Below are 20,248 nucleotides of genomic sequence, written 5' to 3' on the forward strand. Positions count from 1 at the left end.
GTCCATGGGAATGGAGAGGGGCTGAGTGGGAATGCCCAGCTCAGACACCAGGGTAGCGTCCAAAAAAACTAATCGGCCCCAGAGTCGATGAGTACCCGGAGAGATTTCAACTGGTTCCCCCACAGTAGGATGGCATGGAAAGGGGTGTGAGTAAGGGGAGAGGAAAAGTTCTCCATAAGGCCTACCAGAGTACTCGCCCCTTCTTGCTGAGCCTTGTTTTTTAATGGGCAGGTAGCTACGAAATGTCCCGTAGCGCCACAATATAGACAGCTCTGGGTGTGGAGTTGGCATAAGCGGAGTCAATCTAGCCCTGCCCATGTGCCTGGACTCCGAAGGAGGCGAGTCGGCAGCCCTCAGGGATTCCCGAGAGAACTCGGTTGACGTTGGGTTTACTCTGACATTTAGACTTCGGGGGTCTACGGGATTCTTTGTGGGGCAAGGTTGGAATCGAGAGCGAACAAGTGTGGCAGGGCACAGATTCCCTCTCCCTCCTACATTCTCGAAGCCGCCCATTGATCCGGATGGTCTAGGCTATGAGGAAGTTAATGTCCATGGGCAGTTCTGGGGCTGCAAGCTCATCTTTGACCACCTCACAAACTCCTCTAGACTGAGGCAGACGGCGGACTGTTGCTCCCACACCGCCGTAGCCCAGGCGAGTGCTCTCCCGGACATCAGTGTTATGATGTACGCTATCCTCGAGGGGAACGAAGAAGACCGCAGCCTGAAAATGAGGGAGCACTGTGAGAGAGAATCCGGCAGGTTCCGGAATCTCCAGCGCAGCACTCTGGAGGAGGTAAGTGAAGTTCTCGGGACACTGGGGTAGGCTGCTCCAGCAAGTCTCGAACGCCTTGTCATGGCATTCAGCCAGGGTATGGAGTCCCTCCATAACACATTGCAGTAACTCCTCGTGTCATCCAATGGTGGCTCCTTACAGGGAGACAGCATTGTGATGCTGTTCTGAGTCTGCTGGGTCGGTCATGGCCAGTAGTACTATCACGTTTTAGGGAAGACCCAGATGCAGACAGTATCGAAGTAACAAAAGTTTATTACTAGAACAGGGGGCAGGCAAAACAACAGGTCAAGGGCAGGCAAAGGTCAGTAATCCAGATCAGAGTCCAAAAGGTACAGAACGGCAGGCAGTCTCAGGGTCAGGGCAGGCAGAGGTCAATAATCCAGTGTGGTGGGACAAGGTACAGGACGGCAGGCAGGGTCAGAGCAGGCAGAATGGTCAAAACCGGGAAAACTAGGAACAGACCGGAGCAAGGGGGGAAAAACGCTGTTAGGCTTGATGAACAAAACCAACTGGCAACAGACAAACAGAGAACACCAGTATAAATACACAGGGGATAATGAGGGGAGATGAAAGACACCCGGTGGGGGGTGGAGACAAACACAAAGACAGGTGAAACAGATCAGGGTGTGACAAAACAACTTTGGAGGTTATGATTATGCTAGCTAGCAATGCATACCAATATTGTGGATCATGAGTAAAAGCCTTTAAAGTGAAGGAAGTGATGTTTGGATGTGGGTCATGAACTGATCACATTTGAAACTCATGATCCACAATATTATCTGTACTCTAAGGTCACTGACTGAATGGATAAAGAAATATCTTGCATGTCATAGTTTCCCTTCTCTTTGGAACCCTCAAGCACTTTTATTTTCTCCAACAGGCCGGTCTCTCCATATCTTAATAATTTGATTGATATTATATAGGTTACTTACTACCGAAGACTAGGTCTATAGGACGTATTTGTTTCTACAAGGTAACACCATAGACTTATAAGTCAACTCGCATCCCTTATCATTCAACCATTGCTTCACAAGGCTGCTGGGAATCCAAAACAAGCAGGATCTGTAATATTGTTCTGCCACCATGTTTGAGGTGAGGATGATGGAGATGTGATAAAGAGGATGCATGGAGGACTTACTGATGCAATTTTACCTGTATTTGTAGCCAATCGGATCCACAGAAAACCTCAGGTGGTAAAGCCCATCAACAATACATCATTTTAGTACTGATATGTTCTGCTGACTGGAGATGTTTAGGCTACTCATTATGATTCTGTTTAGTTGTGTAGGGCAGCCATGTAAACTACAGTACAGCAGCATGAGCGTTGAGGAGTAAAAGTGAGATCAACATAAATAGTATTCAAGTACTATGATGTATTTTTGAAATTGGGTTGTTTTTAATAAAGTGTCCCAGTCTCATTCCCCAACTGGACATGCTTTGGGATCATGCAGTCTGTGGTCAAACTAGCAAAATGAATGGTTCCTTTGAGAGATAGTACAGGGTCTCTCACATTGACACACAGACTTTACTACAAGCTGAGGAAGTGTATGGTGAAGAATATCTAAAGCATTTATTTCAACTAGGCTAAATGGAGTGATGGTAAAAAAAAAAATGTTTTACCATGATTAAAATATATGTATTTATCAGTCATTTGTTAAAATGTAAAGCTTATTTTGACAAATTATAGCTTTTGACAAATTGTCAGTGTTGCTGACTGTTTTATTTTAAACTACTTTGATCATGAAATGGAATGACTGACATCCGTGTTTGATCCTGAACCCATTCTTCCTCATCAGTGCTTTTCCTCTCGATCGGAATTCTCACATTATTGTGTAATTATTTGGCACATAGGACCCTGCTGTGGGTTTCTGGATTATCACAATACCTGTGTTTCACAGGTGCGGGTATAAGGAGCCGTTCTTCACCATGCCCATACTTGGAGCGAATGGATGGGCGAGGTCTCCTGCCTGCATACATCACTACCTCCTGAAGCTCATTTCTCTTATTTAAGCGACAACCCAGAAAGCATACATTTGAACGAGAGAGACGTTTCCCCTCTACGCGTAAACTGATTACTTTTTACTGTTGGTGGAACGACTGGTCAGAAATTATTCAAAACAAATGGGGGCATCTTGGTTCGTGGAGTTGTGCGTATTAATATTATTTCTCCAGGTAAGATTGTTTTGATTCTACTTTAAAAGTAACACGTAATGTAGGCTATGCCATTTACCTGGGAATACATTGGCTACAGTTCAATTTCAATTTAAGGGGCTTTATTGGCATGGGAAACATATGTTTACATTGCCAAAGCAAGGGAAATAAATACTAAACAAAAGTGAAATAAACAAAAAATTAACAGTTAACATTACACTTACAGAAGTTCCAAAAGAATAATGACATTTCAAATGTCATTATGTCTATATACAGTGTTGTAATGATTTGCAAATAGTTAAAGTACAAATGGGAAAATAAATAAATATAGGTTGTATTTACATTGGTGTTTGTTCTTCACTGGTTGCCCTTTTCTTGTGGCAACAGGTCACAAATATTGCTGCTGTGATTGCACACTGTGGTATTTCACCCAATAGATATGGGAGTTTATCCCAATTGGATTTGTTTTAGAATTCTTTGTGGGTCTGTGTAATCTGAGGGAAATATGCATCTGTAATATGGTCATTGTGATAGTATAATTGCATTTCTATGGAAATCTTTGTGCAGTTGATTGTAAATAATAAAACTGATGTTTATTTGCTTTTTTCCTTTTGTAAGGCTATCAAACCAGGGTTGTCCGAGGAGTCAAAATGTGCTCCAGGTTTCAATTCAGAAATGTACATTTTCAAAGTGGAAAGAAATCACTTACAAAGTGGCCGGAGTCTTGGAAAAGGTAAGAACTAACTAATGGTAGCTTCCTAACTGTCATACATTTTTGCCCTGTCTTATGCTAACATCACGTTCAAAACAACTGAGAACTCGGAAATCTCCGACTTCAGTGCGTTCAAAACTTGGGGAAAAAAACAAGCTCCGACTGGGAAATATCTATTTGAACCTTCAACAAAAAATTGCCCCGAATAATTCATGCTGTTCTGGAAGAAAGGGGGGGTCTGACCTGGTACTAGATGTACCAAATAAACTGGTGAGTGTGATTGAGCTCAGCTGAATAAAATAGAAAGGATACTTTTCCCATTCTGGACTGATTTTCGCATATGAAGTGGCTATGTTGAGCGTAAAAGTGATCATTTGAAACCAGTCCTATACGATAGATTTAGATTTATTTGGTAACTTAGTTGTGAATGATACAAACCTTTTAGAATGTCTTAGAAATCAAACATATAAACTGAGCAAAAAAAGAAATGTCCCTTTTTCAGGACCCTGTCTTTCAAAGATAATTTGTAAAAATCCAAATAACTTCACAGATCTTCATTGTAAAGGGTTTAATCACTGTTTCCCATGCTTGTTCAATGAACCATAAACAATTAATGAACATGCACCTGTGGAACGGTCATTAAGACGCTTACAGACGGCAGGCAATTAAGGTCACAGTTATAAAAACTTAGGACACTAAAGACGCCTTTCTACTGACTCTGAGAAACACCAAAAGAAAGATGCCCAGGGTTCCTGCTCATCTGCATGAACGTGCCTTAGGCATGCTGCAAGGAGGCATGAGGACTGCGGATGTGGCCAGGGCAATAAATTGCAATGTCCGTAGTGTGAGACGCGTCAGACAGCGCTACAGGGAGACAGGACAGACAGCTGATCGTCCTCACAATGGCAGACCACGTGTAACAACACCTGCACAGGATCAGTACATCCAAACATCACACCTGCTGGACAGGTACATGATGGCAACAACAACTGCCCGAGTTACACCAGGAACGCACAATCCCTCCATCAGTGCTCAGACTGTCCGCAACAGGTTGAGAGAGGCTGGACTGAGGGCTTGTAGGCTTGTTGTACGGCAGGTCCTTACCAGACATCACCGGCAACAACGTCGCCTATGGGCACAAACCCACCATCGCTGGACCAGACAGGACTGGCAAAAAGTGCTCTTCACTGACGAGTCGCGGTTTTGTCTCACCAGGGGTGATGGTCGGATTCGCGCTTGCCTGTACTCTCTGGAATGGGATCGATTTGGATGTGGGGGTCCGTCATGGTCTGAGGCGGTGTGTCACAGCATCATCGGACTGAGCTTGTTGTCATTGCAGGCAATCTCAACACTGTGTGTTACAGGGAAGACATCCTCCTCCCTCATGTGGTAACCTTCCTGCAGGCTCATCCTAACATGACCCTCCAGCTTGACAATGCCACCAGCCATACTGCTCGTTCTGTGCGTGATTTCCTGCAAGACAGGAATGTCAGTGTTCTGCCATGGCCAGCGAGGAGCCCGGATCTCAATCCCATTGAGCACGTCTGGGACCTGTTGGATCGGAGGGTGAGGGCTAGGGCCATTCCACCCAGAAATGTCCGGGAACTTGCAGGTGCCATTATGGAAGAGTGGGGTAACATCTCACAGCAAGAACTGGCAAATCTGGTGCAGTCCATGAGGAGGAGATGCACTGTTGTACTTAATGCAGCTGGTGGCCACACCAGATACTGACTGTTACTTTTGATTTTGACCCCTCCCCTCTTTTGTTCTGGGACACATTATTCCGTTTCTGTTAGTCACATGTCTGTGGAACTTGTTCAGTTTATGTCTGTTGAATATTGTTATGTTCATACAAATATTTACACATGTAAGTTTGAAAATAAATGCAGTTGACAGTGAGTGGATGTTTCTTTTTTATGGGCTGCATGATCAGGGGTCTCAGTGCAGAATTATGCATTTTTCACACCAGGAAAAAAAGAATGCTTAAGTATCTTGCTGCGTTTTGTAAACGCAGATCTAAAATTGTTATTTTTGTCATTTCTGCTCGGCATCAGACTAATTTTGTGCTTCCTTTGCACTTCTCCACTCCAGTGAGAATTCACAAACGGTTATTTTACTGTGTAGCTACTTTTCTCCAGTTCGTTTCTCATTGTAGCCTACTTTGTCTTAAATGCAAGATTAACTTCAAGCAAAACATTAAATGTAGCTGGCTACATTCTATGATAAATATCTTATATATGATGGCCATGCATCGTCCTTGCTTTTTAATTGTAAGCTCATTTACTTATATGGCTGCTAGCCAAATAGCATTGCACTTCTGTTCTCATCTGATCAAAATGAAAGTATATTCTGTCGTGTGACACTGTGTTTTTGTCACAAAATCCTTCGTGCTGTTGAAAGGAGGACCAAGGCGCAGCGGGAATATGGAAACTCATATTTTAATTTTCAAAAAAAGGAGTAAAGCATCCACTGAAAAACCAATAAACACACCAGGGACAGTCTTACATGCATACAAAACGCAGTGCAAGAACAACCACCCACAAACCCCAGTGACAAACAACTCCTACATATATGACTCCCAATCAGGAACAACGATCCCCAGCTGTTCCTGATCAGGAGTCACAAGACACACAGAACAATCAAACACACACACAAGACTGCCACGTCCTGACCCCCAAACTACTACAACAGCTCCATCTGCTGGTCAGGACGTGACAGTTTTCTGTGAATGAAAACTATAGTTGCACGTCCCTGATCACTCTATTGTAGCAAAAAACACTGACTTTCAATATAAAATGCAGGTGACATGGTTTAAAATGCAAGTTTTTTTGTTTGTTGATGGTCTGCGTTTTGAATATGCAGACTTCTGAACTCTAAATCGACCCCTGATGCGACTATAGGCTATTAATTATTTGATAAAGTCCTAAAAAGCTTTCCTCTGGCTGCACACACTGTTCTCTCAAGAGATCATATTTTCACCCATCAGACTATTCTCAATTTAATCTTGTCTTTTACAAATATGTCAAATTTGTTTTGCTTTAGAATGGTTCATTATCAAATTGGCAGGAGAAAAAATAGATGTCATCTGTATGCACTTGAATAGTGACTGGAGGCCACTTTCCCGCAGTTCGTTTTTCACTCCTGCCAGGTAGTCTGCTCCGGCTTAATATTAGCAGCTGAGAAATACATATAGTAGCAGCTGGGATCGTCCTGTTTTTAGCGTCAACCAACTCTGCTTTCACATGTGATTGCATATAGAAATGTCTGGGTTTATAAGAACACTAGTTTCACTCTGCAACAGTCACTGTTTGAGGAGCATGCAGCCTTTTGCTGTGCGACAGGTGATATTCCGCCCAAACTTTCTGCCATGGGCTTTCCAACCCAGCTCCTGCAGCTCCCTAGTGCTTAATTTTGGAAACAAGTGAAATCTGTTTGGGAACATCGACAGTAAAATGTTTTCATAACAAAACATATTTCATTAAACTGTTGACAGCCCCTCTCTATGCACGCTCGAGAATGAAATCAATGAGAGGGGAGGAGATGGAAATGCACAGTGAGATTCTGTAGCTAAAGTTAATGTCAGGCTATTGTTTATGAAAATGCCCTGTTACGAGGCTATTCATCACTTAGGCCTTTACGTTCTCTCCTTGAGTCATGGATAGAAAGTTTGGAGTGTAACATAAGGTAGCCAGTCCATCCACTTCGCATAATAATACAGTCCACACGATTACTAGAATTTGTTTAATTTTGGAGTATAGGCTAGACTAATTATGTACCGAAGATATTTTCAGGAAACAAGTTTATATGGTGAGTAGTCTATACCTAAGGCTGTAGTGGTGATCGTATTACCGGCAGTAATGAGGTATGACCGCAGTCAAATTCCACCTGACCGTTGAGTCACTGTAATCTCCATTTATCGCCCTCCTGTTCTTCCTGTTCACCCATGACTGCGTGGCCATGCACATCTCCAACTCAATCATCGAGTTTGCAGACACAACAACAGTGTTAGGCCTGTTTTACCAACATCGACGAGACAGCCAGTTGTAAAACAAATGTTTTTGTGACAGGTGGCCTGATTATTTGTTGCTCTGGACTTCCGCTTTACCACCAGCAGCTTTCTTTAATTGGTTCAAATCTTTGACGACCTCCATCTTGCCTAAAGAGTGGTAGTTGCTGTACCTCTACCTACCTGATTCTCTAGTACCTAACTACAGTGCCTTGCAAAAGTATTCATCCCCCTTGGTGTTTTTCCTATTTTGTTGCATGACAACCTGTAATTTAAATAGACTTTTATTTGGATTTCATGTAATGGACATATGCAAAATAGTCCAAATTGGTAAAATGAAAAAAATTACTTGTTTCAAAAAAGGAAAAAAGAAAACAGAAGTGGTGCGTGCATATGTATTCACCCTCTTTGCTATGAAGCCCCTAACTAAGATCTGGTGCAACCAATTACCTTCAGAAGTCACATAATTATTTAAAGTCCACCTGTGTGCAATCTAAGTGTCACATGATCTGTCACATGATCTCAGTATATATACACCTGTTCTGTAAGGCCCCAGAGTCTGCAACACCACTTGGCAAGGGGCACCACCAAGCAAGCGGCACCATGAAGACCAAGGAGCTCTCCAAACAGGTCTGGGACAAAGTTGTGGAGAAGTACATATCAGGGTTGGGTTATAAAAAAAATATCAGAAACTTTGAACATCCCACGCAACACCATTAAATCTATTATTACAAAATGGAAAGAACATGGCAACACAACAAACCTGCCAAGAGAGGGCCACCCACCAGAACTCACGGACCAGGCAAGGAGGGCATTAATCAGAGAGGCAACAAAGACACCAAAGATAACCCTGAAGGAGCTGCAAAGCTCCACAGTGGAGATTGGAGTATCTGTCTATAGGACCACTTTAAGCCGTACACTCCACAGAGCTGGGCTTTAAGGAAGAGTGGCCAGAAAAAAAGCCATTGCTTAAAGAATAAAATAAGCAAACACATTTGGTGTTTGCCAAAGGCATGGGGGAGACTCCCCAAACATATGGAAGAAGGTACTCTGGTCAGATGAGACTAAAATTGAGCATAGTGGCCATCAAGGAGAACGCTTTGTCTGGTGCAAACCCAACATCTCTCATCACTCCAAGAACATCATCGGCAGGGACTGGGAAACTGGTCAGAATTGAAAGAATGACGGATGTCGCTAAATACAGGGAAATTCTTGAGTGAAACCTGTTTCAGTCTGCCAGAGATTTGAGACTGGGCTGGAGATTCACCTTCCAGCAGGACATTTACATTTACATTTACATTTAAGTCATTTAGCAGACGCTCTTATCCAGAGCGACTTACAAATTGGTAGATTCACCTTATGATATCCAGTGGAACAGCCACTTTACAATAGTGCATCTAAATCAGTATGCTTAGGGACAATGTCCCTAAGCATACTGCTAAAGCAACACTCGAGTGGTTTAAGGGGAAACATTTAAATATCTTGGAATGGCATAGTCAAAGCCCAGACCTAAATCCAATTGAGAATTTGTGGTATGACTTAAGGGGGCGGGGGGTAAATAGTTATGCACGCTCAAGTTCAGTTTTTTTTGTCTCATTTCTTCTTTGTTTTACAATAAAAAATATTTTGGATCTTGAAAGCAGAAGGCATGTTGTGTAAATCAAACCCCCTAAAATACCATTTTAATTCCATGTTATAAGGCGACAAAATAGGAAAAATGCCAAGGGGGGTGAATACTTTCGCAAGCCACTGTATCAATATAATGAGCAGAAAGCAGAAATATTAGGGGCATAATGAGACATTCAGACCTCTTTGTAGAGCTAGGCCTATGCCTCAGGATGTTTATAGTAGTCATGTGAAACCAGATGTTGCTGCCTGCCTGTCCTTGAGTCTCAACCCAGGGCTGGGCAAGTCAACTCTGCTCTCTGTCCACACAGGATGATTCTGGTAGACTACTTGTATACCATGACAGCTTAATCTCTACCTGGTACATTGTATATTGTTCTAAGTTGCACAGTACTAGTTATACATGTCATGTTAATAGATACATGAGGATATGGGTCAATTTACTCCTTTGCAAGTCCGACATGTTGTGGGATTTTACATTGTGCAAATAATATTTCATTTACATTTCAGTCATTTAGCAGACGCTCTTATCCAGAGCGACTTACAGTAGCGAATACATACATTTCATACAATGCATTTTTTTGTTGTTGTACTAATAAGCCCTGCATTATGTCTTTGCAGCAGATCAGGACTGCGATCATGAGGCGACTAGGCCTATGTTTTTTTTAGAAGGCCATTTTGCTGCTTTGTTACTATGACCAGTATTCCATTTATACATTTACTGAGAGAGTCTGTGGCACCGATGGAATAAGGCTCCTGTTATGAATTTGAAATTAATGCAACAGTGCTTTAAATCTGCTCCTGTATTTGAATTGCTTTCAATGGTTACTTTTTAGGCCCACATGTATTATGGTTGCGATATTATTTTTTAAATGATATCCTCTGACCACCTTTCTCTTTGACCTTGCAGTGGTTTTTGATGACTGCACCAGCCTTACCAGCTTTCTCTTTCACTCCGAGGATTCACACTTCAAAGTAGATGGCGACGGGACGCTGAAACTGGAGAGGGGGCTGACTCTGCATAATGGACATAAGGAGTTCTATGTCTCTACCCAGTCCAAGCGCAAGAAGATCACGGTTCCAGTCAGAGTGCTGCATGAGGCCAGACATGGCCACCACCACAATCACCATGAGATGACCACCCAGCCCAAGGTATACGACTGGTTAAATTAATGAGACTATGGTGTCCTCTAGTGGATAGATGGGAAACTGCATCTCTGGAAGTGTTTCAATGACATGAATAGCTGGAAATATTCTGTAATTTAAACAGATTTTTTTTTTTTCAGGTCAATTGAAGTTTGATGGCAGTTTTTATAAAATACTCTATGTATGTATTTTGGTGCTTGTCAAACCATGGACTTGATATTTCATGGTTTGTTTCAATTCCACAGCCAGGAGCAAGTCTGTCTCTACCTGTTCTGAACTTCCCCAAGTCTTCAGGAGGTCTGAAAAGAAGGAAGAGGGACTGGGTCATTCCTCCCATCAACTTCCCAGAGAATGACCGAGGCCCCTTCCCCAAGATTATGGTGCAGGTAAGTGTCTTGTAGGTTAAGGATCGTTTTTCCGTTACTCTAATATCAGTGTTGGATATTTCGTCATTGACGTGAGTTCTATTATCCTTGTAAACCAGATCAGGTCCAACAATGATAAAGAGGTGAAGATCCAGTACAGCATCACTGGCACTGGGGCAGACCTACCTCCTGTGGGAATCTTCACTGTGGACAAAAACTCTGGGAATCTCTATGTGACCGAGCCCTTGGACAGGGAGAAAAAAGACAAATACATTGTACGGTTTGTGTATCCTAATTTTCTTCCCTTGACTTAATTGAAAACTGATTTATATGTAGTTTTAAACTGTTTGTCGTTACCTTTCTCTATAGCTCCTAGCCCATGCTGTTGCAGTGGGTGCAGGTATAGCTGAGGATCCCATGGAGATCATTGTGAAAGTCATCGATATGAATGACAACAAACCTGTATTTACCCAAGATCCATTTATGGGAACAGTTCCTGAAGCATCAAAACCAGGTATGTTGTTCACACACACTCAGTATTTACAATACTTAATGATGTGATGTTTTTGAAGGAAAAGTATGCTAGATTATGCTATAATTATTTTCACTCTGTTCAGGTGACGAGGTCATGCAGGTAACGGCCCCTGATGCTGATGAGGAGGGCTCTGCCAATTCTGATGTCAGATACACCATTCTCAGTCAGGAGCCTCCACTACCAAGCCCCAACATGTTTGTCATCAACTCTGTGACTGGAGGGATTCGGGTTAATGCACCTGGGTTGGACAGAGAGGTTGGTCTCTTTTCAAATCAATAGTCTTGTCAATAATTTATTCATTGTGTACATTCTACTTGCGTTACATTTGTGACCCTGACTTAATTTGCTACTTAATTTGTTTCAGAAAATTCCCAAATATACTTTGGCAATCCAAGCTGCCGATATGGAGGGAAATGGCCTTACCAGCTTTGGCAAAGCCATCATTACAGTAACGGACAGCAATGACAACGCGCCACAGTTTGTGACGCCTTCGGTAAGCACATTTCTGAAGACGATTTAAAATTGAAGACTAACAACTGTTTTAACACGCAATGGAATTGCCCTTTCTTTGTTGCTTTATAATCATGCTTCTCTCCTTTGCAGTACACCGTGTCAGTCCCAGAGAATAAAGTGGATGCCTTGGTGGTGAAAATGCCAGTGACTGATGGAGATGAGCCTCACTCCTCTGCCTGGGCCACCACCTACAAGATAGTTGACGGGGACCCTCAAGGCTTTTTCAAAGTGTGCACAGGCCCTAGCAAGCTGGAGGGCATCATTAAGACAGTAAAAGTATGTTGAAATCCTCTCCTATAGATATATTTGAGCTGCTACACTGGAGGCGTAGCAAAAGCAACCTGTTAATATAGCTTTTTAGCTGCTACTCTGGAATGTTGTCCTGGAAGAAGCAATTTTCACTCCCCTTCGTATTTATTTGGACAGTGACGCTAAAACGTTTTAATTTGACTCTATACTCTAGCATTTTTTACTTGAGATCCAATGTTTTATGAGGCGACAGCACATAATGTCACCTTTTTATTTGAGGGTATTTTCATATATATCTGTTTTAACGTTTAGAAATGAAAGTACTTTATGTTTCTAGTCCCCCCATTTTGAAGGTGTCATAAGTATTTGGACAAATTCACTAATGGTGTATTAAAGTAGTCAAAAGTTTAGTCCCGTATTCCTAGCACGCAATGACTACATCAAGTTTGAATCTACTTTGTTTTCGTTGTTTCTGATTATGTTGTGCCCAATAGACCCTTTTCCAGTTCATGACACACTGACGTCACACACAGTTGCGCGCGACTCTTGGCGGCAGAGAAAGCCATCGCCTTCTGCGCCCATTCCTCAGCCTAGATTTAAATTTTTATTACTTCTATACAAAATCACTTTTTGAGGTTCTCATACGCTTACAATGATGTTTTGATTCTTGCTTGAACAGTCGCTAAGGTTATATTTGGTTGTGGTCATTGCAAAATAGCTGGAAATATTCTGTCATTGAAACTTATTTATTTTGTATTTATTTTTTGATGTTAAGGTATGATGTTTGATGGCAGTTTTTGTAAAATGCTCCATGTATGTATTTTGGTGCTTGTAAAACCAAAGACTTGATATTTCATGGTTTGTTTCAATTCCACAGCCTGGAGCAAGTCTGTCTCTACCTGTTCTGAACTTCCCCAAGTCTTCAGGAGGTCTGAAAAGAAGGAAGAGGGACTGGGTCATTCCTCCCATCAACTTCCCAGAGAATGACCGAGGCCCCTTCCCCAAGATTATGGTGCAGGTAAGTGTCTTGTAGGTTAAGGATCGTTTTTCCGTTACTCTAATATCAGTGTTGGATATTTCGTCATTGACGTGAGTTCTATTATCCTTGTAAACCAGATCAGGTCCAACAATGATAAAGAGGTGAAGATCCAGTACAGCATCACTGGCACTGGGGCAGACCTACCTCCTGTGGGAATCTTCACTGTGGACAAAAACTCTGGGAATCTCTATGTGACCGAGCCCTTGGACAGGGAGAAAAAAGACAAATACATTGTACGGTTTGTGTATCCTAATTTTCTTCCCTTGACTTAATTGAAAACTGATTTATATGTAGTTTTAAACTGTTTGTCGTTACCTTTCTCTCTAGCTCCTAGCCCATGCTGTTGCAGTGGGTGCAGGTATAGCTGAGGAGCCCATGGAGATCATTGTGAAAGTCATCGATATGAATGACAACAAACCTGTATTTACCCAAGATCCATTTATGGGAACAGTTCCTGAAGCATCAAAACCAGGTATGTTGTTCACACACACTCAGTATTTACAATACTTAATGATGTGATGTTTTTGAAGGAAAATGATGCTAGATTTTGCTATAATTATTTTCACTCTGTTCAGGTGACGAGGTCATGCGGGTAACTGCCCTTGATGCTGATGAGGAGGGCTCTGTCAATTCTGATGTCAGATACACCATTCTCAGTCAGGAGCCTCCACTACCAAGCCCCAACATGTTTGTCATCAACCCTGTGACTGGAGGGATTCGGGTTAATGCACCTGGGTTGGACAGAGAGGTTGGTCTCCTATCAAATCATTAGTCTTGTCGATCATTTATTATTCATTGTGTACATTCTACTTGCATTACATTTGTGACCCTGACTTAATTTGCTACTTAATTTGTTTCAGAAAATTCCCAAATATACTTTGGCAATCCAAGCTGTCGATATGGAGGGAAATGGCCTTACCAGCTTTGGCAAAGCCATCATTACAGTAACGGACAGCAATGACAATGGAGATGAGCCTCACTCCTCTACCTGTTCCACCACCTACAAGATAGTTGACGGGGACCCTCAAGGCATTTTCAGTGTGAGCACAGGCCCTAGCAAGCTGGAGGGCATCATTACAACAGCCAAGGTATGTTGAAATCCTTTCCTATAGATATAATTGAGCTGCTACTCTGGAGGCGTAGCAAAAGCAGCCTGTCAATGTAGCTTTTTAGCTGCTACTCTGGAATGATTTCCTGAAGGAATTATCTTGCACTCCCCTTCGTATTTATTTGGACTGTAAGGCTGAAACATTTTAATTTGGCTTTATACTATAGCATTTTTTTATTTGAGATCCAATGTTTTGTGAAGCGACAGTACACAATGTGACCTTTTTATTTGAGGGTATTTTCATACATATCTGTTTTAACATTTAGAAATGAAAGTACTTTATGTTTCTAGTCCCCCCCATTTTGAAGGTGTAGTAAGTATTTGGACAAATTCACTAATGGTGTATTAAAGTAGTCAAAAGTTTAGTATTTTGGTCCCATATTCCTAGCACGCAATAATTACATTAAGTTTGACTCTACTTTGTTTTCATTGTTTCTGATTATGTTGTGCCCAATAGACCCTTGAGTTGCGCGCGACTCTTGGCGGCAGTAAGAAAGTCATCGCCATCTGTGCCAATTCAACATGGCCTAGATTTACATTTTTATTACTTCTAAACAAAATCACGTTTTGGGGTTCTCATACGCTTACAATTAGTGGCGATTTTAGCATGTACATCTTGGTGGGCAATCAAAACAAAAATGTGGGATACATGCCAGCAAAGCAACTACACAACACAATACATGAATTGTGCTATAACGGTGACCATGTTGTTAGGGCCTACATAAAGCTGTTCCAACAGCAGAGTGCCATCAGCAGTCCCAACACCTTATCACTGCTACACCTGGCTATCAGTGGAGCCTTGTCTGGCAGCGAACAGTTCATTCAGCCACATTTACTGCCTTTAAAAAAAATCAGGCTGACTTGCTTAAACAAATGTGGTTTCGACTGACAATTGAGATGTACAAACTATGGCATAAGGGGATGACAAGCAGATAAGAAGCAATCCGTAATTTTGATTAAGACATGAACGAGCAAGCTAGGACGGACATAGTCAATATAACTATTTGATCAGCACTTTTTAAATGTACAGCGACAGATTTCAGAACATGGGCCGTTCTTATAGTGTTGTTCCTGTACACCAAGTCAGAACCGAATGATAAATAAAAGGGGCATATAAGCAGACAATGAAAGCTCTTATAATATTCAATGATTACATTTCTCTAAAACAGGTTATAGGCTACATGTGCACCACCAAGTCAGAACAGTAGTCAAAAATAAGAGGTGAAAATAGACCAAAGTTCCAGATTTACATTTCCGAGTTGGATGACCGTAAAAAAACGTATTTTCCCAGTCGGAGCTGTTTTTTCCCCCCCAACTTCCTAGTTGTCTTGAAATCACTAAAGTCAAATTTCACTTTAGCGAGTTAACAGTTTTGAGCGTGGCACAAATCATGCTTCATTGACAGCATGGCCAATGTTGAATGTTTATCTTTTTAAGCTTGGAAAAGAAACCCTTAATCCTAGACTTGAGACCACACAGACACTCCACTGAATAGCAGGCTAGTGATTGCTTTGTAATGCTTGCAGTTAGCCACTGATTCCTTCCAAACCACTCATTGTTGAATTTGCCATTTCAACTTGTTGTGTAATGTTTGGCCGATGAGCACCGATACGTTTTATCTGTAATTTCCCTTCATATGACAAGGATTAAAAAGGATTTGCCAGTAAATTGTCAACTTGATTCATGATGATGACCGCTAGCTAAGATTTTGTAAGTATAATCAGTCCAATCAAAGCTACTGTAGATATAACATGATTTGACGTCATTTATCAAATGGCCAATGACCTTGAGCTTGCTTGGATGGACACTTCTAATGTAACTCTATGGCAGCACCCCAAGGGGCTTGAATTTTCGAGCTCTACCCTTAGACTTGGAGGTGACGTAGTTTCCCCATTAGTGACCGAACACTGAGCCAATCACGGCACAACTAGAGAACATTACCAACACCTACTTTACGCTCTGTATTTTCCATTGGCTGCCCCACCACCGCAGAAAGCACTGAGCTAGGCAGGAACACCTGCATTTTGGAGCTGCCTTACTCAAGAAAAGAAATCAATTAGATTTTTTTTACATTGTTTACAAACTGATATGTTACACGTATTAATGTCATAATAAAGTGCAAAACAGGCAAGCCAAAAAAATAAACACTGTCTTGCTTGGACAGTCGTTAAGGTTATATTTGATTGTGGTCTTTGCAAAATTATCTATTTTGGATGCAGCAGTTGTTAGCTAGAATGCTAACGCTTATTGATATAGGCTGTAGCAAAAGCTAGCCAAAGAGCCATTTTACTGGTTGACGTTTTAAGTGTTTTTAAAAAAAAGTATAATGCAGTTGATTTGCGATGATGACACAAACATATTAAGCAGGCATTCCTACGAGTCCAATTATAATCCAAAAGTAGTGTGAATTGCACTCGTAAGCAACATGTAGAGATGCTTTTTTTGCTGTCGTTCTATAAGAACTCCCCCTTGTTCTGCCACCAACTTGCACGCATCGCACATGTGCAACAATGTTGGCAAACAGGGAAAGGGGGATACTAGTCAGTTGTACAACTGAATGCATTCAACTGAAATGTGTCTTCCGCATTTAACCCAACCCCTCTGAATCAGAGAGGTGCGGGGGCTGCCTTAATCAACATCCATGTCTTCGGTGCCTGGGGAACAGTGGGTTAACTCCCTTGCTCAGGTGCAGAACAGCAGATTTTTACCTTGTCAGCTCAGGGATTCAGTCCAGCAACGCTCTAACCACTAGGCTGCCTGAAGCCCGAAGGGGTCTATAGAAATGAATGGTAAGTAATGTATTGTCATTTATGAGTCTATTGTAAATGAGAATAGAACGCTTCTACATTAATGTGGATGGTACCATTATTGTGGATAATCATGACTAAATCTTGAATCCCCTTGAGTGAGAGTTCAATATCATACCCCTCATACCCCCCTCAAAAAAAGTATAACCTCCCCTGTTATTATTGGTAATGGTGAGACGTTAAAGAATAGAAAAGAAAGGGGGATGCCTAGTCAGATTAGAATGTTTTGGGGGTAATGTCTTTATGTTTCTCACTCATATCATTATTCACGATTTATTCAGGATTATCCGTAATCATGGTAGCATCCACATTAATGTAATATTGTTCAGAATTTTTTTTATTTACAATAAAAGTGATTTCTTATTTACCATTAATTGCTATTGGGCACAACATAATCCAATACAAAACCAACACACTGAAAATGCATCCAACGAGTTTGTAGTCGCAAGCTTGATGTAGTCATTGCGTGCTAGGAAAATGAAACCAAATACTATACTTATGACAAGTTGAATACACTATGTGAATTTGTCCTTATACCTATGACACCTTCAAATGGGGGGACTAGATACATAAAGTGCTTACATTTTATAAACGGTAAAACATATTTATGAAAAGAGCCTAAAATAAAAGTTTCAGTATGTACCGTCGCTTCATATGAAACATTTGATCTAAAATGCTGGAGTATAGAGCAAAATAAAATGTTTTGGCTACGCTGTCCATATAAATGTGTAGGGGAGAGTATGCTTGTAGATATAAACGCCATTATCCTGATTCTATAATGTCTGAAGGATTCCTATGTTGATGGGCTTTTCTATTCTTTCAACACAGCCGCTTGACTTTGAGAAGAACAACAAGTACACTCTGCTGGTCACTGTGCAGAATGAAGTCCCATTCACAATCAGCATGCCCACCTCCACTGCTACTGTTGTAGTGAATGTGGAGGATGTGAATGAAGCTCCAGTCTTCACCCCAGTGGAGAAGATTATCAGGAAACCTGAGGACCTCCCTGTTGACAGTGACCTGGTTCTGTACACAGCCACAGACCCAGACACTGCAAGGAATCAGAAAGTCACGTAAGATTAGAACTTCATTTACAATTTCTTATGTTTTGTAAGATTTGAAGAGGAATTTTTTTTTCAAGTGATGACTGTAAAGGTTGTAAGCAATGCTCTTTTTTTATATATTTACTACACAGATACAAGATACGCAATGATAATGCTGGATGGCTCAGTATCAACAAAGACACTGGGCTGATCAAAGTCAAGAGCCTCATGGACAGAGAATCCACTTTTGTCCAAGACAACAAATACTCTGTTATTGTTCTGGGCATCGACAACGGTATTTAAATGTTCCCTTTTTCTAATGTTAATATTTAAAATTTAGTAAATGACCACACCCTGAACTTGACCCTTTGAGTGACAGTGCTCTAATTTGGATTTGCAGATGAAATTCCAGCAACTGGCACTGGCACCCTTATCATAGAGCTGGAGGATGTGAATGATAATGCTCCAACCATTGACGAGAGTGTGATCAGGGTCTGCAACAAGGAGTCCTCCCCACAGCTGCTGTCAGTCACTGATAAAGACGGTGCGGGCTTCGCTGCTCCGTTCACCGTACAGCTTCAGGGGTCGTCCGATTCTAGCTGGACTGCCAGAATGAACGACACAAGTATGCATTGATTTTTCCCAGAACTACAGTACTATTCCCCCTTTTAAAACAATTGTGTTGTTAAATGTTACCCATTTTCCATTTCAGAGACTGGTATTATCCTGACTCTGAAGACTATGTTGGACAGTGGAGATTACACGGTTGTCCTGAGAGTGTCTGACAACCAGGGCCTGCACCATGACAGCACCATCCAGGCCTCCGTCTGTGACTGCAAAGGAGCGGATGTCCAGTGCACCGATAAAGCTGTAGCAGGCTTCGGCATCTAGCATTCTGGGAATTCTAGGAGCAGTCTTACTACTCCTATGTAAGTTGTCAATTTGTTTAACCCGGCACTAATGTGTTTAGTAAATGCTGTCCTCGACGCGTACATATGTAATTGTTAATACACAGTGAAGTGCTAGTGTGTTAAAGCCCTGTGTTTATGTTGTGCTCCAGTGTTGTCTCTTCTGCTGCTCATGTTCCTGAGGAAGAGAGGTGGTGAGAAGGAGCCTCAGGAGGACGATGTCATCTACTACTATGACGAGGTGGCGAGGATGACCCGGTGAAAGGGACTCACCAGACTAGCTCAGAACAAGCCTATTAGGTTCTCCCTATAAAGACTATCCGTAAGCATGACATTTATTTTACTGAAAGCTAAATCAGCCTTAGGATTTTTTTGTTAACTGAGATTAATTAACAAGCTCAATAATTGCTTTAAAAATGTTTGATAAACATCTAAGTTTGGGTCTTTTTTATCATAATCAAATAGTTTTTTCTTGCTTGCTTCTGAAGAGTGAATTATGTATATTTTTTAATAAAGTATATCCCTTTAGTACAATGATGGACATGTGATGGGTTGTAATTTATTTAATTAAACTGTCATTCTTTTTTTTCTCTTTTAGCTAAATTATTCAAATTCACTGCTGAGGTACTAGATGGCGATGATTGACTGGAAGAGGTCTGGGTCGATGAATGATGACATTTCCTTGTCCCACAGAACAGATTGTACAAGCTATAGTTAAGAAATAAGGCCTGAGGGGGTGTGGTATATGGCCAATATACCGCGGCTAAGGGCTGTTCTAGACCTCAGCTGAATCTGGTGATGAATGGTGTGGCTGTTGAACAAGTTGAGGAGACTAAATTACTTGGCGTTAGCTTAGATTGTAAACTGTCATGGTCAAAACATATATATTCAATGGTTGTAAAGATGGGGAGAGGTCTGTCTGTAATAAAGAGATGCTCTGCTTTTTTTAACACCACACTCCAAAAAAGCAAGTTATGCAGGCTCTAGTTTTGTCTAATCTTAATTATTGTCAGGTTGTGTGGTCGAGTGCTGCAGGGAAAGACAGCTAAGCTACAGTTGGCCCAGAACAGAGCTGCATGTCTTGCTCTTCATTGTAATCAGAGGGCTGATATAAATACTATGCCAGTCTCTCTTGGCTACGAGTTGAGGAGAGACTGACTGCATCGCTTCTTTTTGTAAGAAACATGAATGTGTTGAAAATCCCAAGTTGTTTGCGTAGTCAACTTACACACAGCTCTGACACACAC

At 41.5% G+C, this 20,248-nt stretch overlaps 1 pseudogene across 1 annotated transcript; it reads left to right on the top strand.

The window, feature by feature from the left end:
* Positions 1 to 2,774: 2,774 nt before the first annotated feature.
* Positions 2,775 to 19,538, top strand: LOC106587272 (B-cadherin-like; annotated as a pseudogene). The gene is made up of 19 exons (XR_001324397.2): positions 2,775 to 2,965; positions 3,563 to 3,677; positions 10,199 to 10,440; positions 10,680 to 10,820; positions 10,919 to 11,074; positions 11,169 to 11,313; positions 11,417 to 11,589; positions 11,699 to 11,827; positions 11,938 to 12,123; positions 12,974 to 13,114; positions 13,213 to 13,368; positions 13,463 to 13,607; positions 13,711 to 13,883; positions 13,996 to 14,223; positions 17,879 to 18,123; positions 18,246 to 18,388; positions 18,494 to 18,718; positions 18,806 to 19,022; positions 19,154 to 19,538. The product of XR_001324397.2 is annotated as a B-cadherin-like (transcript).
* Positions 19,539 to 20,248: the final 710 nt, after the last annotated feature.

The sequence above is a fragment of the Salmo salar genome, chromosome ssa26 (genome assembly GCF_905237065.1).
Source record: "Salmo salar chromosome ssa26, Ssal_v3.1, whole genome shotgun sequence".
Classification (NCBI taxonomy): Eukaryota; Metazoa; Chordata; class Actinopteri; order Salmoniformes; family Salmonidae; genus Salmo; species Salmo salar.